The following is a 21,034-nucleotide window of genomic DNA, read 5'->3' on the forward strand; positions in this document are numbered from 1 at the left end:
GAGGGCCATCTTGGATTTCAGATTTTTCAAGTTTGTCAAACCTTGGCACTTTCAAAGGCAATCTCTGAGTTCCATAATGGAGGTTCTTCAACCGTGTATAATTTTTGATTTCATTAGACCTGATGCTTACCTATACAAGATTTCTCAGGTTTGCATAGAATGGCCATTGTTTCCAATACTAGACACTTTCCTTGGAACTTTCCACGGGTCCCAGGGCAAGTACCAAGATAAGCAGATGGATTACCAGATAAATCCATAGTCCATGGGTTGTCGAACTTGCTTAATGTAAGAGCCACAAGACACAAATGTCAGATGTTTGAGAGCCACAAGGAAGGAAGAAACGAAGGCAGGCAAATAGAAGGATGGAGGAAGAAGTGGAAAGAAAACAAATTTAACTTTAAATGCATTCTCCGAGCTACCAGCTGGCTTGTCATGGAGAAGTGATTTAAAGAGAGAAATGCCTTCTCCAAGTTGGCCGATGGGGTTGTGGGGGCTTTGAGAGCCACACAATATGGGTAAAAGAGCCACATGTGGCTCCCGAGCCACTGTTTGGACACTCCTGCCATAGTCCATCTCAAGCACCAGGGAATTTATGTTTATCCATATTGGGTCATCCTTCTCATCAGGTCCAGCAGCCTCTCCAAATACATCCAGAACACCTGGTCCACACTCTTTTGCATGCAGGAACACAATTTCATCGTCAGCTAGCTACGGACTTCCCTTCAAACAATTCTACGGATCAAATCACTGGGAACCATCATCAGCACATCCTGCAGTTTTCTTTCCTCCCATCAGAAAAGACACAAAGATTTGGGCTGCTGTGATAACAGGCAATCCAGGATGACTTCTCATTTCTGCTGCTTCTAGTCAAACTTAGGGGTTAGTGGTTCTCCTGCTTGGACACAGTCCAGCGGGCCAGGCTTCATTCTAGACCACTACAGCGTTTCCTTCATCTCTACCAATTGTCCATTATAGAAAAGAAGATTCTTCATCTCTGAGTCCCTGTATTTACCAAATCCAGTCTTCTCTGGTGGACAGAGGTCGGTCAGCAAGCTTAGACAGGGCAAGATATTATATGCCCCCTTCCTAAGATCTTCAAGCTTATTTGCCAATGCTTCTGACATCCTCTTCCAGACTACATTGCATTGACCATGAACCATCATCTGCCTCGCAAGGCATTACTGAGTGAATGCAACAGATGCTTTCTCATCACCCTGCCACCAGGGGGCCAAGGTCATATTGATGGCCCCTTCTTGGGCTCATTTTTTTTTATTCTCAGTGACGCCAGACATGATTTATCAGGGTTAGAGCTGGCAACCTCAGCCAGACTGGGTCTGTTTAACTTACCTGGAGATTAAGCACAAACCCTCAGATCTTGGTCTCCCTTTGAAGCTTTTAGAAAGGTTGGTCTGAACTGGATGTGTATGAAATCTGTTTTTATTTGCTGTAACCTCAACTCATGGAGTCTTAGAGCCTTATCTGTAAATCAAATCTTTGCATCTTCCTCAAGGGTAGGGTAGTGCTTGGGAATGATCTAATGTTTTTTGCCTAAAATTCCTTTAAATGTTCACAGATCACAAGAGATCTATCTTGCTACCTTTTGCCCACAGCCCAAGCATCCCAAGGTATTTGTGTGGCATACCTTGGATGTCCACAGAATGCTCAGTGTCTTCATCTGTGGTTAGTACTTGGATGGGAGATGGTCCTTGAAATACCCAGTCAGGAGGTGGGGGCAGGCTTATTCAGCTACCTCTTTGAATATCTTCCAGGCCTCAAGTAGGAGTCAGTCACCAGAGGGTCAACAAGACTTCCAGGTGCACACATGAGCACACATACAAAATACAACCCCACCAAAAAACACCCTGTGAGGTAGGTGGGGCTGAGAGAGTTCTGAGAGAACTACTTGACAGGTTAGCTCTGAGAGAACTGTGATGGACTCAAGGTCACCCAGCTGCTGCATATGGAGGAGGGGGAACCAAACCCGGTTCTCCAGATTAGAATCCACCAATCTTAACCATGATACCAAACCGGGTCTCATCAGATAGATTATATCTAGAAAGCAGTTAGCATGTTGAAGGCTTCAAATGCAAACATCCTGCTCCATTAATGTTTCCAATTCTGGGAAAAAATAATTCAGTGTAAATGGAATTTTAATTTTAATTGGGTAGGCTGTTATGATAACAGCAGCCATATGAAGAGCCTTGGTTATCTGCATCTTCCATAACGATGATTCTTTATGTAGCTTGTTAGGGGTTACTGGTTCTGATTGGAGCACTGCTGCTCTCATGGTAGTTTTATCTTCTACAATAAGAAATATATCTTTTTTATATACTTTGTTCAGTGCTGCCATCACTGTTGGGAACTATGATTGGAAGCATGCAGAATAGATTGCCCACCCACCCCTTGAATGAAAACATGACACAAATTATGGGTTCAGCTTGGAACTGATTTGCTTAATTTAGTTAACACCTTAAAGCAAGGGTTGCAACTGGATTGCAAGGCAAACCTCCTAACAGGGCAATACTGCCCCAGCTCAGATCCACACCTGGATTCTCTCCAAATCTTTTTCCTCATGACCCACACATAGTGCGGGGATAGAGGGACATAGTCCTGCCCACGATTGCTAAGCCTTAAGGCCTGTCATATGTTTTCCCCAACCCCAAAGAGACCCTCAACCACCCAGACTGCATAGCCAATAGGGAGCCAGTTTTGGGGGGGCTATCAATGATATATTGGGGTGCTTTTCCTGCCATCCCAGTTAGGGCCTAACCAGATTAACCAGGCCTATTTATACCTCACCACTTTAGACTGTGTGAAGCAGGTGAACAAAGACCTCACCTCACAGTCAATTTGGGTGAGGGCCCAAAAAATTCCTGCGTGGCCCCCGAACAAGTGACCAGCTAATCCCATATAGTCTTGAAAGAGGGAGGGAAAATGGGGAACTCATGCCACTGAGGAAGGGAGATGGCAGCCACTGAAACCCAGCTGGTGTGCTTGTCTCCTATTGATCAGCCCAACATGGCGAGCCCTAATTGGCTTCCCCTCCCCACATGTTTCGTTCCATGAGGAGGGGGGTGGCATCTGCCAGCAGCATCCACTTGATCTGGCGGGGACTGGTCTTGATCTTATACTATAGATAGAAAGATAAATTTCTGTTGGACTATAGCTTTGTAGCAATATGTATCTTCCACCTTTTCAAGATCTGTACATTTATTCAAGCCACATTGTCCTTATTAGACTGCCTGTATTCTTCCTGTGTTCTAGCAAAAATGAAGGCTATGGTAGATAGAAGGTAGTGGTATGCCCTTAAGAGTTTCCATTGAAATTCCCCTCTCCCTTCCATCAGTTGAAATGAGCAGCAGAATCCAACAGACCTAGTTTACACGTTATGAAATCTGTGTTAACCTGCCTTTGCCTCCATTTCCTGTATTCAGAATTGGAGATTTTAAAGGCTTGAATCTTGTGGGAAATTACCTTATTAAAGAATTTCTGTCAGTGAAGTGCAAATTCTCAGCGTCTTCTCTCTGTCTGCAGCCCAGAGTGCTGCAGAATGAACTGCCACACACGTATGTTTGGGAAGGTATAATATCAACTTTTAATGTACATTTTGACTACAGAAACAGAAAACATTGTGGTGTTGGGTTGCAATGGGCCATTGATGCAGCTCAGTCTTGTACCATGATGAATATGAAGGCATTTAGGCAATTTTTTGTGTTAACATCTTGCATGATTGCCATTTCAGCTCTTAGTCAAGCATCAAAGCTTTCCATGATCTCTAGGCTTATTTTCTGTGTGCTATCTATGTAGAGTAAGAACAGGTTGCTCAGAAATGTTTTTTTGTTATACGATTATCATTTATAAATTAGGCACTTTAAATTTCTCTGTTTGATTATTCCAGAAAGAATAAAAACCCAAATATGCCTTGAGCAGGAGGATATTGTGTTCTTAAAAGTTCCTGTATTTTCAAATAGTATCAAAACCAATATCTAAAGAAACAAAAGAAAAAAACCCAAATGCCTAAAATCTTCATAGAATTTCAAATCATCACCGCAACAATTTCATCTTTGTTCTCAAGTCCATTTTGTTCTTATATAAATGTATTAAATTAATTTTGTCTCAGGTGTTTGTGATGCATGGAAGGTGGAAATGGAGGCCATGAAGAATCTTTACATGGTTTCTAGGAAATCGTTAGTAGGATTGTAAAAAAAATTAGTGATATTTGAAGACATAATTAAAAAAAAAAGAAATAGTTGAATAATGTTACATAGCACATCCAAATACACAATCATAGTCACCACATCATGTTACTTCACTTACCTTGTTTTCATGTGGCAAAGGAAAAAGTAAGCCTTTCTATTGAGGACAGAAAAGATTTTTCTGTCAGAATAAGACCTTTCTTTGCAGCTGTTAAATGCTTTCTGATAGAGTTATTACTAATAAAACTGTAAAAGAAATAATATTGTTTTTGCTGTTACTGCTCACAGGCTTGCCCACCCTGGCACATGTAACACTTTTAGGAACATTATGTTTAGTGTCACAATGCATATCTGCAGCTGAGGGGTGCATTCCTGTGCTTGATGGTCTGGTTAAATTGACTGATCTTGCAGCCAGTGACGTGGGGTGGAATTTTTCTGTGGAAGTTTTTCAAAAATGGTGAATTTTCCAGTGACCCATATATGTAAATGTAGTCTGTTTCTTTATTGAGATCAGTATTGTTATATTGCAAACCAATCATGTTAGGGGGGACAAACCCCAGTGCTTGTACATAATGTTAGCAAAAGGAGACAAATACACTGTTTGGATTTTTGATACAAAAAGTCAGATTTTTGCAGAAAAGTCACATCACTTCCTATAGCTGTATATTCTAATGTTGCCTCTAAAGATTAGCAGTGTACATTGTTCCCATGTAGTTTATTTAATCATGAAAAACTTGCCTGGCTTTCGGCAATGTGTAGATTTTGGACGCATTATTGCTTTATTATACACAATTATACACAGGACACTTGTTCATAATCATTTTACAATTGATAAATCTGAGGAAGGACTAGATCCCCACTTCAGGGTCATCAGAAAGCTGGGGGCGGGGGGAGGGAAATGTCTGCTGGGAACTCCATTATTCCCTATACATTCCCATAGGGAATAATGGAGAATTGATCAGTGGGTATCTGAGGCTCTGAGGGGAATGTTTTTTGAGTTAGAGGCACCAAATTTTGCGGCATAGCATCTGATTCCTCTACTGAAGACACCCTCCAAGTTTCAAAAAGGTCCAATTCTCTGAGCCCCCAAAGAAGGTGCCCATATCCTTCATTATTTCCAATGGAGGGAAGGCGTTTAAAAAGTGTGCTTTGCCTTTAAATGTGATGGCCAGAACTCCCTTCGGAGTTCAATTATGCTTCTGGCTCTATCCCTAATGTCTCCTGGCTCCACCCCCAAAGCTCCCAGATATTTCTTGAATTGGACTTGGCAACTCTACTGCCAAAGCTAAAGGGAGTGTCTTGCTTAAAGGTTTAAACTCCAAACTGGACTACTCCCTAGCTAATGCTACACTAGCTACTTTTTAGCAAATATAGGCTGAAATTAAACAAGAAGAACGTAAAAACAAACTAATGCTGCTGAGCAAAGCACAGTCACTGTTCACCCAGCTTTCATTATTTGAACTTTGCAAAATAATTATGTAAGTGGACACAAAAGATTAATATAATAAGAACAATTTTATATGATTTGACTACTATAAACCGGAGATTGGCCACGATTCCCAGATATCTTGAGGTTATTTTCCTCTCTTGCTGTGATATCTCATTTCTGTAATTGCATCCTGAAATTGGACATCCTATTGCCCACTGTAGAGTGTACTTGCGTGAATGGGTATTCTTGTGGGCATTATTACTAGTAGTGACACATGCAGTCATGTTGCTTTGTGGCTCTTATATTTTTAATTTCTGTTCATTTCTTACGAGAATTCATGAACTCTAATACGAATTCTAATAAATGAATTCCTATCTTATAAATAAAAAATTATTATTATTATATCTTTATTTTCTTGCAGAAAACCAGCAAATAACAGCAAATATTTGCTTCCTTAACAATATTTGTCAGTTTGGGGGCTGTGTAAGCCACAGAAGCAGCTTGAAAACTGGGACCAGAGTAACTTTTCACTACAATTATTCCATAGAGCACAAATGAAATGTTTCAGTATGTTCTTTTCTAAATGCACTGTATGAAGACAAGTTCTCCCCGCCCCCCAAAGCTGACTTGATTGGATTTTTTTAAACAACTGTCATGAATTGCAGCTTTATAGATCAGATTTTCAGTGTTATTTTATCTTAACACTGTCTACATATTCTATAAACAGACTTAAAAAAAAGAATAGCACAACTTCCCTATTTAAAGACTACTTCATAATTTGATATCTTCTCCATTGCAAAGAAGGCCCAGACTTTTTAATCCCGCTGGGCTGGGCTTTAGTTGGAAATAAGGCATGAAAGGAATCATTTCAGGAATGGGACTCTTCTCCCTAAAGTGGTCTCAAATGAAATTCTCAACATTTAAAGAAAAGTGTGAAGAGCTTACTTTCTCTCTGATTTGTGAACTGGGGCTACAGACTTAAATACACTCATTTGGGAAAGTTTGAATATCTTTTCTGTTTATTTCTAATGCTCATAATATTCCTTCCCCCAATTACTTTAGTTAGCTCCTCAATACAATTTGGTCTACTAAGCCAATTTATATTTGTGAGAAAACTATTATTTTTGTATTTTTGAATCTTCATACCATAAAACTAAAGCATGAAAGAGTAGTAGGGGGACAGATTCTAACAGAACTGTGAGTGGTGGTACTTTGATTTGATTAAATAGAATTAAAATTTAGTACATTAAAAATCAAATTCAATAAAGACAGATCCAGTAATAGTATGCATTTATTGTTTAATTAACTTTGTGATACATAATAATGTGTTTTGAGCTGCAGTTATTCCAATATGTCCTAGTAAGATCAATTTTAGTGTTAATTTCTAACAACATGTCCTGAAAATGTGGGTAAATTCACAAGTGCTGAATTTTGTGTACTCCATCATCATACTGTGCTGTATATTAATATAGTGACCATGGACAAATGCTGGAATGGCTGTGGTCCTTGAAGAGATCAGAAGGTTAGACAAATAGACCCTAGAATTTAAACTTGGCAGTTATTTCATGTCAGTTTAATTATTCCTATGTTTTACAAGACAGTCAAGTGATCTGGAAACCTTGAGAAATCAGAGACTTTCACGGGCTCTGAGGGCAAAGTTCTGATTGAGTTCATTTAGTAATCTCTCTTTTTGCGAAGGACTTAATGTGAGTGATGGGCTGTTAGAACCACTAGGAAAGCTTAGTGCCTGAACACGATTTACTCACTGTGTTATCTTTCAGTAGGAAATATTTTTCAGCCTGATTCTTCATATATGAATTTACCCTATGACTCAACAATATCAACTTGGAGTCATTATTTTTATTTTAGTGTAGCAATTTAACGCCTAAGATGTTTTGAATAAAAATACACTTTAAGTCAATTTTATCATCTATTGGTTTTGTAACAGTGCAAAATTATTCATGCTTGCTTAAAGTAAGTTGTTGCTCCTGAGTAAATGAAAATCATGTTGTAGAAAAAGATTATTGGTTACAGGTACCATGTAATGTCCAAGTTGTTGTGGTTAACACTCATTAAATATATATGGCTCTGATTACACCGGTTTGATTACTAATTTTGAGGAGAAAATTTTTTCCAGCTTCATGACTAAAAAGTTTAACTTTGTGTTGGGGGGGGGGGCTTGGTATACATTAAAATGTCTAATTGTTTCATCCAGCTTCACAGTTTTTATCAACCACATGAGATTTTGTTTTCATTTGTATTGTGGCACTTAGAAATGAGTAAGTAACAAATAAAATGAGATAATTCAAGTTTATACTATGGAGTTAATAAAACCAATAAAAGTTCTGCATTTTCTAAGTTTGTCCATTAGTAGCATTTTTATTGCAGAGTATACTTATTTAGCTTGTATAACCTAAGACATTATGGAAAATTTCTTAATTGATATTGTGCTTTTATGACTTGAAGAGAAAAGGTTCGTCCTAGAACTTGTGAGCAATGGAGAGCTCCTTTTTAAAGCAGTGTCATCCTGAGAATTCTTCAGTTCATCATTCTCCAGTTTATAATTCAGTATATGCTTCATTCCTTAAGTAGTTACATTTCTAATAGGCTTCTCAGAGTTTAGTGCTAATTTTACAGTCCAGTAAATAGAAAATTTATTCTTTTTATACTCCTCTCTTCCATTAAGTAGGTCACACTGCATTAATATAGCGACTGTGAAAGATCATCAAGAGATATGCCTTCCTTATAAGGTGCTTATTCAGTCATTCACTGTCTGTGCTTTTCAGAAGTACCCACTTTTTTTGTCTTGTCCAGTGACACAGTATAATATTTTAAAATGAGCTTTCTTTTTTGCTTGTCTTTTGTCTTATGCCTATCCTCATAGAGTAGATTTGTTCAGGCTCAGCAAATGCTGAGGTAAAAGACAGGTATATTTGAGGATTTGCTCAAGCACTTTAAAATAATGTGGATTTTGCATGGAGTGTATTTACTATACCAGTATGCTTCCTTATTATAAACTGCCCAGTAGTATAAAAAATGGTGTCAGTATTGACAAATTATTTGGGAACAGACAGTGATATTGAAGCTGTTGAACAACACATTATTCTAATTTTTTTTTTATACTAGAGTGGAAAATCGTCTTGAATTGTTTGGGGAAAAAAATCCTACAAAATTGAAACCCCCCTGAATGGTGTGTATCCCAGTCAGTTTAATATATGCAACAAAGTATGCAATATACAGTATAATAATTAAATTCAAAATACTATATTGCCTTTTGTCAGAATAAAATACTGGAATGTTTTATTGGCTCATTAGAATTTCTTTGTTTTACCTGAGAACAATTCTTTTGGAATTGTTTCTTTTCCTTCTAATTATGACAGTCTTTCTTTAGTAGTTATTTTTACTATAAATTTGTTCAGAAATCTAGGTTTGAATTAGTACATGTTTTTATCCTGCTACCATTCCAGTTTAGATTAAATTTAGTTTAAGAATGATGGCAGGAGCAGTAATGATGTTTTTCAGTCTATCATATTACTCTATGAGAATATCCCCATCTGTTAACAGAAAACCAGACTTGAAAGAAAATTGGATCTAAAGCTTTCTCCACCTATTGGGCACTAATGACTTTATTCAGCATAGAGTATTTTCTAAAAAGACATTTACCTTTACAAACTAAATTTATTTCTTTTTGTATTAATCAGTATAGCATTAATTTCTTCTCTTCTCAAAATATACATATGCATTTTTCAATATTCGTAATTTCCATTCTCTCAAATTATTGCAGTATTTTCAGCTTTGCCCTCCTGTCTTTCTTTGTGTGACTATCATACAAGTCACTAAAGAGTTAACATCCAGCAAATACAGAAGCATTACTTTGGTATTTTGTGGTAGGTTACACATTTGTCACTGCCTCTCTTTCATGCTTCTGTGAATATGGAAATAATTTAAGGCAGAATTTTATAGGGAGGGGGTGAATGGGATAAGTGCCCATACCTTGTGACTGTGAACTGCATCATCATGAGTGCTGCTGTAGAACTTGTCTGGGATTCTTGGCACGCAATGCACATGGGGGATAGGACTGAGACAGACTGAATTGAAATGCGCACTTCTAGAAAATTTCTTGTTCATTACATAGTCTCCTCCCCTCATTTCAAAAAATGGCATTGTTCAGCATTCCTGTCTTTTCGATGTGTAAAGGTTGCTGTGAAAAATATCTGTCATGCAGCAGTTAAATCAGAACACACAGTTGTGTCTAGAGTTAATGGCCTTGGCTCTTCATCTGAAGCATCAAATGTTGCCTTAGAATTCATATTTTTAAATCTTTTAAATAGATAGATCTATCATTAGGGCAGTGACCTATATTATCTCTCTATCACTGTGATTTTCTTCTTAATGAAAATGAATCTTTGTTGCTTCTGTCAAATAAATATTGTGATTAAAATTTCTTTCTCTTGATATGGTTCTTGTAATTTTATATTATTGTAAATGCTTGGTAGAATATGATTAATTGTCCTCTGTGGATATATGAATTTACTTACATATCTGAGATAGTCTGGAAGTAAATTTTTCCTTCTGCTCTTAACAATTGAATATGGATATAAAACAAATTCATAGTATTACAACCCTTTAAAAAACCCTTTAGATTTACTTTACTACATGATGTTTAATTATTTTAATTTTTTTTAAAAAATGGTTTTTAATTAACTTGCAGGTGGAAAAACTTTGGAATTACAGGTGTAGAAATGACCTTGAGTAAAGCCGGTAGACCAAAAGAGCTACAAAAATAAAATAAAATTCACAGAAATATTTAAGGTAGTATAGCTTCAACCTAGGTGCAAGTTGCCCTCATGCTGACAAACATCTTCTGACAATGAAGTCCGTTGACCTTTCTGGTGCCCTAAGATTTCCCCTCCACCTCTTTTCATTTTTTCAGGTTTAGGATTTAATTTTTATGTAGTTAGACATGTGTCTGCCTATTGACTTCACTTTTTTTCTACTTAGGAATTATTTGCCTTATTTTGACTTGAACTTGCTGCCCCTGCAGCTCCTGTTAATAACATAGATGGACAGATCAAAGGATACAAAGCCTCTGGAAGTGGGTTTCAGTTGAGATGAACACAACTACTTTCAGTTCTTTTTTAAAGCTGTAGTATTAGTAATGATTTTTTAAAATAAAAAACCAACAGAAATCTTCTTAAGAGCTTTATTTCTCTATTTGCATTAAAAAATAAATGTGACTTAAAAAAAATCTGAGCAAAATAATGAGAACATTGATGTACAGTAGCACAGGTGGATGTTGCCAAGGGAAAAATAGAACTGATGCTAGTTCTGTCATCCTATAGACATACAAAGAAAATGGTCCTTTATTTCCCGCATTCAGAAAATAATTAGAGTGGTCCAAGTTGAAAAGAAAAGTCTTACGAGTGTATTATAAGACAGCAGGAAATATGAGACAGGAAAGCATTTTTTCATGTTTCTTGAGCTCCAGCTATAGGTTATGAATAGTGTGCATTTGTGCAATTTCATCTTCTACAGTGTAGAAAAAGAAACCAGGCCTTTGATTCATTACCATATTTTCCACAGCATGGTGGAAACTCCAACTGTCTCTCTTCCTCCCCCTTCCACCCATACAGTAACTTGGAAGTTACAAAACTAATCTACCTTTTGCAGAGCTTTGCATTAGATTTCTGTTAGCTGCCATCATCTTTGCTTGCTCATCGCTCTTGTTCAGTCTCTTGAAATCATTTAGTAATGGAAATAATAGTGAGATATATGTTTAAACATAAACATGTTGGCTGCAGATCACTCAGGAAATACCTTTGGGTAACACATCCACACAAAGAAATTTATGATAACTTCTTTGAGAAAGTAAGTTTATATTTATGACTGCAACTTTAGTCTTATAAATGCAGTTTCCATGTTGGTCAAGAAATGTTGATTGTCAGATACTATTTTATTCAAAACTGTGGGAAAGGCAGATAATCCTGATCATGTCCAGATATTGTTACACTTGATTTCTGTTCTGATCTAATTCTAGCCTTTTTTCTATGAATGATGTTCTGATAACTTAAGACACATAAGAAACATTATTTGATAGTGAAGAACAATTAATTTGTGGGAAACATTGCAACTGAATTCCAGCCTCCTTGAGCATATTTAGGTAAAATAGATTTTCAATGATTTTAATTAATTGGACATTCTTGTGTTTTCCCCTTGATCCACTACTTAATTAAATAATTTAATTATTAAGAAATTGCCAGATCCAGGCATTTATCATTATAATTAATTATCCAGGGCATATACATAGAATTGCTTTATATCTGCATTTAGTACACTCTTTTGGAGAGCTTTGTTTCCTGTTGTGAAATACATTTAGATTATGTTTTTATTTCATTCAAGTATGTGAAATGTACAATATTAATATTAAAATCTGGTCTGTATTGGTAAGGGAAAATGTACATAATTCCTAAAACTTGTCCTACCTTATACAAAAATTACCGTGAACTTGTTCTGGTAATTTGTGAAAATTTTACTGCACTCACATAGGAAATGAAATGAGGCTTGTAATTTATGGTGGGTGAAAGACAAATGTTTAATAAAATAGCTGTTTAAATTGTCAAATCATATTGTTTAAACATCAACAAAATGACAGTCTATTTATTCGACATACATATTCTTACATATTATCAGCTCTGTAACCTATTTTTGTTAATAGGTTACAGTGTCAATTCTGGTTGAGGATTTTTTTTTTTTTAAAAGTTGCTATGCCATTGAAAAGAAAGCCTTTGAGGAGGAAGATGTCCTTTTGCAACAATTTTGTATTCTGACATTGTTCTCTGTATTGGCAAGTTCAGTCAAGGAAATAAATGTTTCTGATCTTTCGTGTTGGTATGAAAAGTTTCTAATGAAAAATTCCAAAGTTAACATAAAGTATATGACCAACAAGATGCTTTGAAGGTACATCCCAGTCTCTGATGTTAATGCTTCAACCTATACACATTTCCAGTGTCTTTTCAAGTAGTTTATAGTATGTTGCTTAGGTGGCTAATGTTTTCATTGCTTTTGCTAATATTTGGCATATATCAAGAATACAGGCGGAAAAATCCTACAAACTTTAAGGTACAAAAATAATAGACAATAAGAAATATTTTTGTTTGCAGCAAACTGTGAGACAAATGCATGCATTATGATGTGTATGCAATTTGTGTATAGTGGGCCCTGGCGCAGAGTGGTAAAGCAGCAGTACTGCAGTACTGTAGTCTGAACTCTCTGCTCACGACCTGAGTTCGATTCCGGCAGAAGCTGGATTCAGGTAGCCGACCCATGGTTGACTCAGCCTTCCATCCTTCCAAGGTCAGTAAAATGAGCACCCAGCTTGCTGGGGGGAAAGTGTAAGACTGGGGAAGGCAATAACAAACCACCCCGTAAAAAGTCTGCCATGAAAACGTTGTGAAAGCAACTGTCACCCCAGAGTCGGAAATGACTGGGGACCTTTCCTTTCCTTTTCTCAGCAGGAATACCCAACCATCTGGACTGTTAAAAAGAAACCTTTTTTGGTTGCTTTTTTCACAAGGGTTATCATTATTGCAGTTTGAACCCAGTGTACATTTTGTGACTTGTAGAATAAAATATGGAACTTCATTCTGTTTGAGATGGTTACAGGGCTATTCTGAGAAACACTGCAGTCCTGCTTCTCTGAGTCTCTAATCTGTATATCATTATGCTGAGTATCTGATATAAATGTTGAAAAATAGTAGTTGGAGGTAGAAAGTTTCCTTTTCTTAGGAAACACTGAATGGGAGGTTATCCAATATTGATGCAGTGCTGTGTCTTTTGTCTTCTTTCTGAATCTTTCTCCCTGCATAATGAACCAAATCATTTTATTTAATACGTAGGCATAGCTGAGATTATCAAAGGGAGTGTACAACTTTTAAATGGATATTTTCAGCAGCCAGAATAGAGACTGAACTGGTTTTTTTTTTTTAAAAAAAAAATCTATATTAATTTTTAGTATAGGTTCTATAGGCATTGACTTTGTATTTGGAGGTTAAAGCCCTCAATATGAGTTTTTGACTGGATTTGTGGATGATGTGTAAACTATGTAGTAGATCCTGGCTAAAAGCAATTATAAGCTGCATTTTGTTGTTTGGATAAGAAGATAAGAAGATAGATAAGATTTAAAAGGTCATATTTGATTGCCCTTCTGTATTGTATGAACTTATGCCTCATGCAAGTAAGGTTATGTTCTTGTGACATTGTTATGGAGAACAATGATCTTCCTGTAGGTCAAGTTCACACTTTCTTTGATAATATCTATAAGGAATTTAGGTATGAGGTAGATTATACACATAAAATCCTGACAGCTGTCTCCAGTTAGTCATGTTTCCCCTTTCCTCTTCCCCCCTTGCTTAAAAATCCTGTAGCAGTTTGTAATTTGTCCCACATGATTCTTCTCCCAATGAAACCATTGTCCATTTCCCTGCTGGTTTCACTTGATCCCAAGTAATCAGTTCATGAAGAATAAACCAGTTCATGTAGCTGTCAGTGGGCTGTAGGATTTTACATGTTATGAGCCTCTAGAAGGGGACAAATTATTTGGTGATTTGGGTGGTAGGTGTTAGAATAGGAATGAAATTGAATAATGAACGTAGAAAGCAAAAAAAGGTATTGTTTCAAGTCTGCATGAAACAGTATGATCATAGTTTATCATTAACAAGCACATAGAAGAGCAAGTGGACTCAGGATGGCTAACAGTCTATTTAGATATTTGCATTTACAATTTAAAAACCTATAAAATACAGTTACAATTAAAACATTCTAAAAACATTCTATGGTGCTGTCTTTAATATACTTGCGTGCACATGCTAGTTTTCAATGTGAGGCTTTTTTCAAATTTTATCTCAGTTAATATATATGTTTCTATGGAAGTAATTAGCAGAAATGTGTATACACATACCCCTGTGCAAACATTAGAGTGATTCTTGATAACCAGAAGTAATGTTTTGATTCATTTTGATTTCATCTCTGTTCAATAATACTATTTATTATTTTATGCTTCATGTATATTATCTTATTGTGATCCATACAACAGCCTATAGGTAAGCCTGCATTATCCACATATTTCACATGGTGAACTGAGATTGAGAGTGGCTTTCCTAAAACCACCTAGTGGTAGAGCCTGTATGTGACCTGAGGTGGTGGGGGTATAGTATCAACATGTCTAATATCCAGGACCAGATTGTCAGTTTTGATAGCTAGATGGAAGATGGATAGCTTTTCTGCCAATGGACAGAAAAAACAGAAGCTTAAATTAATTTTAAAAGTCTCTCTCTCTCTCGGCTTGGCTTCGCGAACGAAGATTTAAGAAGGGTGCAATAGTCCACGTTTGCTGCAGGCTCGCTGGTGGCTGACAAGACCAATGCGGGACAGGCAGGTCCGGCCACAGTAGCTGCAGGGAAAAGTCTGATTTGGGGTTGGTGCTGTAGCAGTGCGATTCTTCCTCAATCTCCTTTTGTCCTGAAGACCAGCTATGCGTGCGTTCTCAAAGGAAGAGACAGCCTGGTGGATGGTGTGCCTCCATGCTTTGCGATCTGAGGCTAGGTCAGACCACTGGTGATGGTTGATGTGACAGGTGCTAAGGGATTTCTTCAAGGAGTCCTTGTACCTCTTCTTTGGTGCCCCTCTATTTCGATGGCCGGTGGAGAGTTCGCCATACAGGGCAATCTTGGGAAGGCGGTGGTTTTCCATCCTAGAAATATGCCCTGCCCAGCGCAGCTGCGTCTTCAACAGCAGTGCCTCGATGCTGGTAACCTCTGCCCGCTTGAGGACTTCAGTGTTGGTCACAAAGTCACTCCAGTGGATGTTGAGGATGGTGCGAAGGCAGCGCTGATGAAAGCGCTCAAGGAGTCGCAGGTGATGACGGTATAAAACCCACGATTCGGAGCCATAGATGAGGGTTGTCATCACAACAGCTTTGTAAACATTGATCTTTGTGCCTTTTTTCAGATGCTTGTGCTCCACACTCTTTTGTGCAGTCGGCCAAATGCACGGTTTGCCTTTGCCAGCCTGTTGTCAATCTCCTTGTCGATCTTGGCATCTGAGGAGATGATGCACCCCGGGTAGCTGAACTGCTGGACTGTCTTCAGAACTGATTCACCCACAGTGATGCAGGGAGGGTGATAATCTTCCTGGGGTGCAGGCTGGTGGAGAACTTCTGTCTTCTTCAGACTATCCATCTTCCATCTAGCTATCTATCTTAGTTAATTTATATTCTGCCCTTTCCCGCAAGTGGGCTCAGGGTGGATAACATCAAAAGTTAAAACAATTAAAAACTACAGACTAAAACCATAAAATACAATTAAACAATAAAACATATAGCACATATGCCACAGGTGGTAGTTTCCCTTGGGCGTATTCTATATATCAGTACAGCAGAGTTGGCCCAGAGATGGAATAATAAATTAAGGTAAAATAATATAGCATCCTGACAGGCAGGGGAGGCCAAGCAGATAATAGAAATAAGGATGTCTGCTGCCCCAACCGAAGGCTCAGCGGAACAGCTCCGTCTTGAAGGCCCTACGAAATGGCATCAAATCAGGGAGGGCCTGGATGTCTGCAGGGAGCTGATTCCACCAGGCTGGGTGGTCGAGGCAAGTTTATTTTATTTAGTAGGCTTATATTCTGCCCTTTCCCATAAATGGGCTCAGGGCAGATCAAGTTGAAATTGAACATCCTTTGGGCTAGGGATGGTCAGAAGATGCCCCGAAACATGTTAAGACCAAAACCTTGAAGCGGATCCGGAACTCTATTGGTAGCCAGTGCAGTTGGTGCAGCACTGGCTGTGGATGCTTGCCCGTAGAGGCAATGCAGTTACCAGCCATGCTGCCGCATTTTGCACCAGCTGGAGATTCCGGTTCAGTGTCAAGGACAAGCCTGCGTAGAACGAGTTACAGTAGTCCAACCTGGAAGTGACTGTTGCATGGATCACTGTGGCTAAGTCCTGGGAGGACAGGTAGGTCGCTAGTTGCCTAATCTGCCAAAGATAGTAAAAGGCAGATTAAGCAACTGCTATGATCTGGGCCTCCATAGAAAGTGAAGCATCCAGTATCACTCCCAGGCTCTTCATCTTCTGGGCTGGCACAAGAGGTGCACCGTCCAGGGTTGGGAGCCGGATGCTCGACTCTAACCCCCCACGGCTCAAGTACAGGACCTCAGTCTTAGTTGGATTAAGCTTCAGCTGACTTAATTGCAACCATTCAGCCACAGCTTCTAAGGCCCTGGTCAGATGATCTGGGACAGAGTCTGAATGGCCGTCCATCAACAGATCTATTTATCCTCTCCCTCCCTCCCAGTGTGTTGGCACTTACTGGCTCCTCTATTGGCACTTTCTGGCTCTCTCCATCAGCTATTGGCTTGTCAGCCGTCATACAAGTCCTATTGTGTTCCATTGGTTTAATCCACTCCTCTGTGGCAGCGGCGGCAGGGAGATGATGAGACAGGGAATGAAGGTGATAATGCAACTAGGTGGCAAGGTCTGGCCCCACCGGGAGTGTTTTCTCAGAGGCCATGATGGCCTCCTCTTTCCTCTCCCTCCCTCCAGCCTTGCCCCAAGGCAGACAAGAATTGGGCCACTGGGAAGCTTGTAGGCAGTGGCTATTGCTAGGTGTGATAGACTAAAACAAAAGGGTAATTTTGCAAAACGCCAGAATCGGTTGAAGAGGGGCAGAAAGAAAAGAGTGGCTATGATTGACAGCTCTTTTCCTAGCTCTCTCATTGGTTGGAACATGGCCACAAAGTTCTGAAGGGGGAGTTGGGTTTTGACAGTTGTGGTAGTTATATATATATATATATATATATATATATATATATATATATATATATATATATATATATATATATATATATATATATATATTCTGGAGAGGGGGGGAGAGACTTGGGAGGTGTCTCAAGGGGAGTGCCAAAGAGAGTGTGGTGCCAAAAACGCAATATTCACCTGAATGTCCAAAAAAAGTATTTGCTTATTCCCACCCAGCTATTTCCAATAAATTTTGTTGTTTTATCTAATTTTCTGATAAATGTCTCCAGTGCCTTTTCTGCTATTCCTGGAAAAAGTGACGGGAAAACCCTTCCTGAACAGAGGTAATTTTTTCTCAATGTATATTTTTATTATTATTATACATTATCCATTTCTCTACATGGTTTCTGATATCCATTTTACATTTTTCCCCCAACCCACCCCCCTTAGTCTATACATCCTTTTCAGTTTTCCCCCCATGAATGATTAATGTTGTTTTATATAATTAAATTTTATTCCCCCTTTCTTCTGTTCCAACAGATGACTATTTTATACTGAGTTTAAATTACTAAAATATTTTGTACCTCCAAGGTATACTTTTGTGTACCTTGTTCTGTTGTGTAGACTTCATTGCTGGTCAGCACTTGGATACAGCTATGAAGTATTTAGAGAAATCTTATATTTTGTTTACTTAAAAATGCAGCACAATGAGAAAATTATTATGTAAAAGGAAGAATTTTTCATTGTGTTAAGGGCAGCTTGGACCTTCATGTTTTTGCTCAGGCACTTAGGCAGATTTCTGCAATTTTAAATTTTGGACCTTTTTTATTGTCCAATTTATAGTCGTACTCTTATTACCTATAACTTTTTTGTGAGTGGCTGTTGTGTAGTCTGGAGTAATATTTAACTATGTAGGTGAGACTTATGATAATCCATTGTGCTTTTCATTACCTCACAAAAGATACCTATGCCATGGGAAAGATGTGCACAATTGATTGACCCCTGCTTGCATGGTTGAAATCTAAAGATTATACTAGCTGTGGGAGAGACAGGGCAACATTTAAAGGACCCAACTATATAGTCAATAAACTGTTTCTGCAGTTATGAAATGACACAAAGTACCTACTTTTTTCAAAGGTACCACAGCTTTCCCAGCCACTTATGAAGGCTAATAATTTTTCTCTTAATTAGGTTCCATCTGCTGTTCTCATTTTGAATTCAAAAGGTTATAGTTATTACTGTATTCATAAAACCACCCTACTGTGTAGGAGAACTTCAACAACAGTTTTAAACAACAATTCACCATTATGCTTTATCCAATGAAATATATGGTTAATGTGAAGGGAGTTCACTGCAAGGCAATGCTGTTCTGTCTCTTTTGCCATAGTGTGAAAGAATAATAGAATCATAGAATAATAGAGTTGGAAGGGACCGCCAGGCTAATCTAGTCCAACCCCCTGCAGGAAATGCAGAAAATTCACAAATACCTCTCCCTATATTCACAGGGTCTGCATTGCTGTCAGATGGCCATCTAGCCTCTTTAAAAATCTCCAAGGAAGCTCATTACTTCCCGAGGAAGCCTGTTCCACTGAGGAACCGCTCTGTCAGAAAGTTCTTCCTAATGTTGAGCTGGAAATTCTTCTGATTTAATTTCAACCCATTGATTCTGATCCTGCCTTCTTGGGGCCACAGAAAACAATTCCACACCATCCTCAATATGACAGATGTTCAAATACTTGAAGATGGTGTTCAGCTTCTCAGCCACTGGCAAGTGAGAAAATGAATTGTGCTACACATCTGCAAATCCTTCACAACTTGTACTGGTTGATAAAATCTCAAAAGAAAACTACCCCAACTTCTGAAAAACCCGTTAACAAAGATATTATTAGGCATTTATCTTTTAGTGCTTTTCATTGTAGGTGTGCTGAATATAAGAAATGTTTGGATGAGCTGTGGAAAGGGTATGAAGATAATGGGAAAGACAATTTAAGGTAGACTTGCAAATAGCCACTCACCTGGGTTGCTTAAGCTAAGCAATCAGCTTGTTTCCAGCTGGTTACTGTATGGTGTATGTGCATGGGAATATTACTCATTTCCAGTTCAAGCCCTAAAGTAGGGTTGTCAAACTCATTTGTTGTGTGGAGTGTTTTGACTCAAATGGGATTTTGTGGGGCCAAGCCATGCATGTCATAAAATGTAATGTCAGGCAGTGGAGATATAAACTTTATAAAGGATACAGATAAACACAAAGTTATTTTTAAACTCGAAATACAAACATGTGTAAAACTCATGTGATATTTTGTTTAAAATGGAAAGGTGGGGGAATAGTGGGATTTGTCAATGCAGTTTTAAAAATAAAACATCAAGAAAAAGCACAAGGATCACAGCAGAAACTAAAAATATAAAATGTTCTGAGTCTAGGAAAACATGAAATGGCTGGACATTGTAAGCTCCGCCGCTCCACCCCTGGCTCTGCTCAGATTAACAAAGCCTCCCCAGTGTAATATCCCCCTTTGGCTGTGGGTTCCCAGGTTAGAGTACTCACTAGGCACCAGTTCTCAGGTTCATTCAGCAGAAACGGCTGGCTCAATGCATCAACCCTTTATTTGCAAGGAACTTAAACTGGCCATAAGCTCTGCAAAAGTGAAACTGCTTGATCTCACTGATTGAAACACATTGCAGCACAGGCAATGTTGCAAGGAAAACACAAAATGGGTTTTTCATTAAAGTCTCTGGACCCTGATAGACCAGCCTATCTGGATGCAGAGACCTTAATAGAAAACCCATTCTGCATTTTCTTTGCAAGCCGAGAAGAGCTTCCAGCTGAGGCAGGCAAAGACAAGGCAGAAGGAGCTGGGAATGTTGGCAGCCTCAGAGGTTCAAAGATGACAGGAGGGGGAGGGGAAGAGAAAATTGCTGAGGGCCTGATTGAAACCCTGGGCAGGCCAGGAGTTTAACAGCTCTGCCCATAAGTCTTATAATAAGAAACTACCTTTTTTACTCCAGACTTTAGGAACTGCTGTCATAGGTTTCTCCAGTGTAGGAAGTGGTCCTCTTGTTGTTCATAAGAGGTTTGTAACCAAGTGGTAAGGCACTGCTACAAATTTGGAAGGAACACCTAAGGCCCAAGTAGAATGAAATTGAAATGAACTTTTCAGGAAACAGTGCAAATATCTGGGCTGGGAATTAACAAATCTCAAACTCTCAATGATATAGTGTAATTGTTTGTACTAACCCTGCTTTTTAAGGGACTTTAAAGTCATATTGTATTTAATTTAATCCATGTCACTTTGATATCAGTTTGAGGTTAAGTGTACTTTTAGTGAATTTTCATGAGATTTGCTTGAACATGGTATGTTGAAGTAAAGATAAGATCTCACTTAATAGAGATGGAGGACATTGACATTTGGTAGTCGGTTATAAATTCTTTTCCATCAGCCTTTTATATTTCCCCCCACCCCCAGAAGCTGCCTTTATAAGAATTTGAGATTTAAGGGAAGAAATCCATTCTGGAGAGATATCAAGTTCTTGGTTGTTGAACCTTAGACAGAAAATGAGATCAGCCTATGTAAATCATGACAGAGTACAAGATAAAATCAGTAAATTTGGCAT

The 21,034-nt window shown here is 38.3% G+C and overlaps 1 protein-coding gene across 2 annotated transcripts in view; it reads left to right on the plus strand.

Moving 5' to 3' along the window:
* Positions 1–21,034, plus strand: part of EFNA5 (ephrin A5) — a 397,946-nt gene that overhangs the window by 55,287 nt on the left and 321,625 nt on the right. The window lies entirely within an intron of this gene.

Source organism: Heteronotia binoei, chromosome 4 (genome assembly GCF_032191835.1).
Source record: "Heteronotia binoei isolate CCM8104 ecotype False Entrance Well chromosome 4, APGP_CSIRO_Hbin_v1, whole genome shotgun sequence".
Lineage (NCBI taxonomy): Eukaryota > Metazoa > Chordata > Lepidosauria > Squamata > Gekkonidae > Heteronotia > Heteronotia binoei.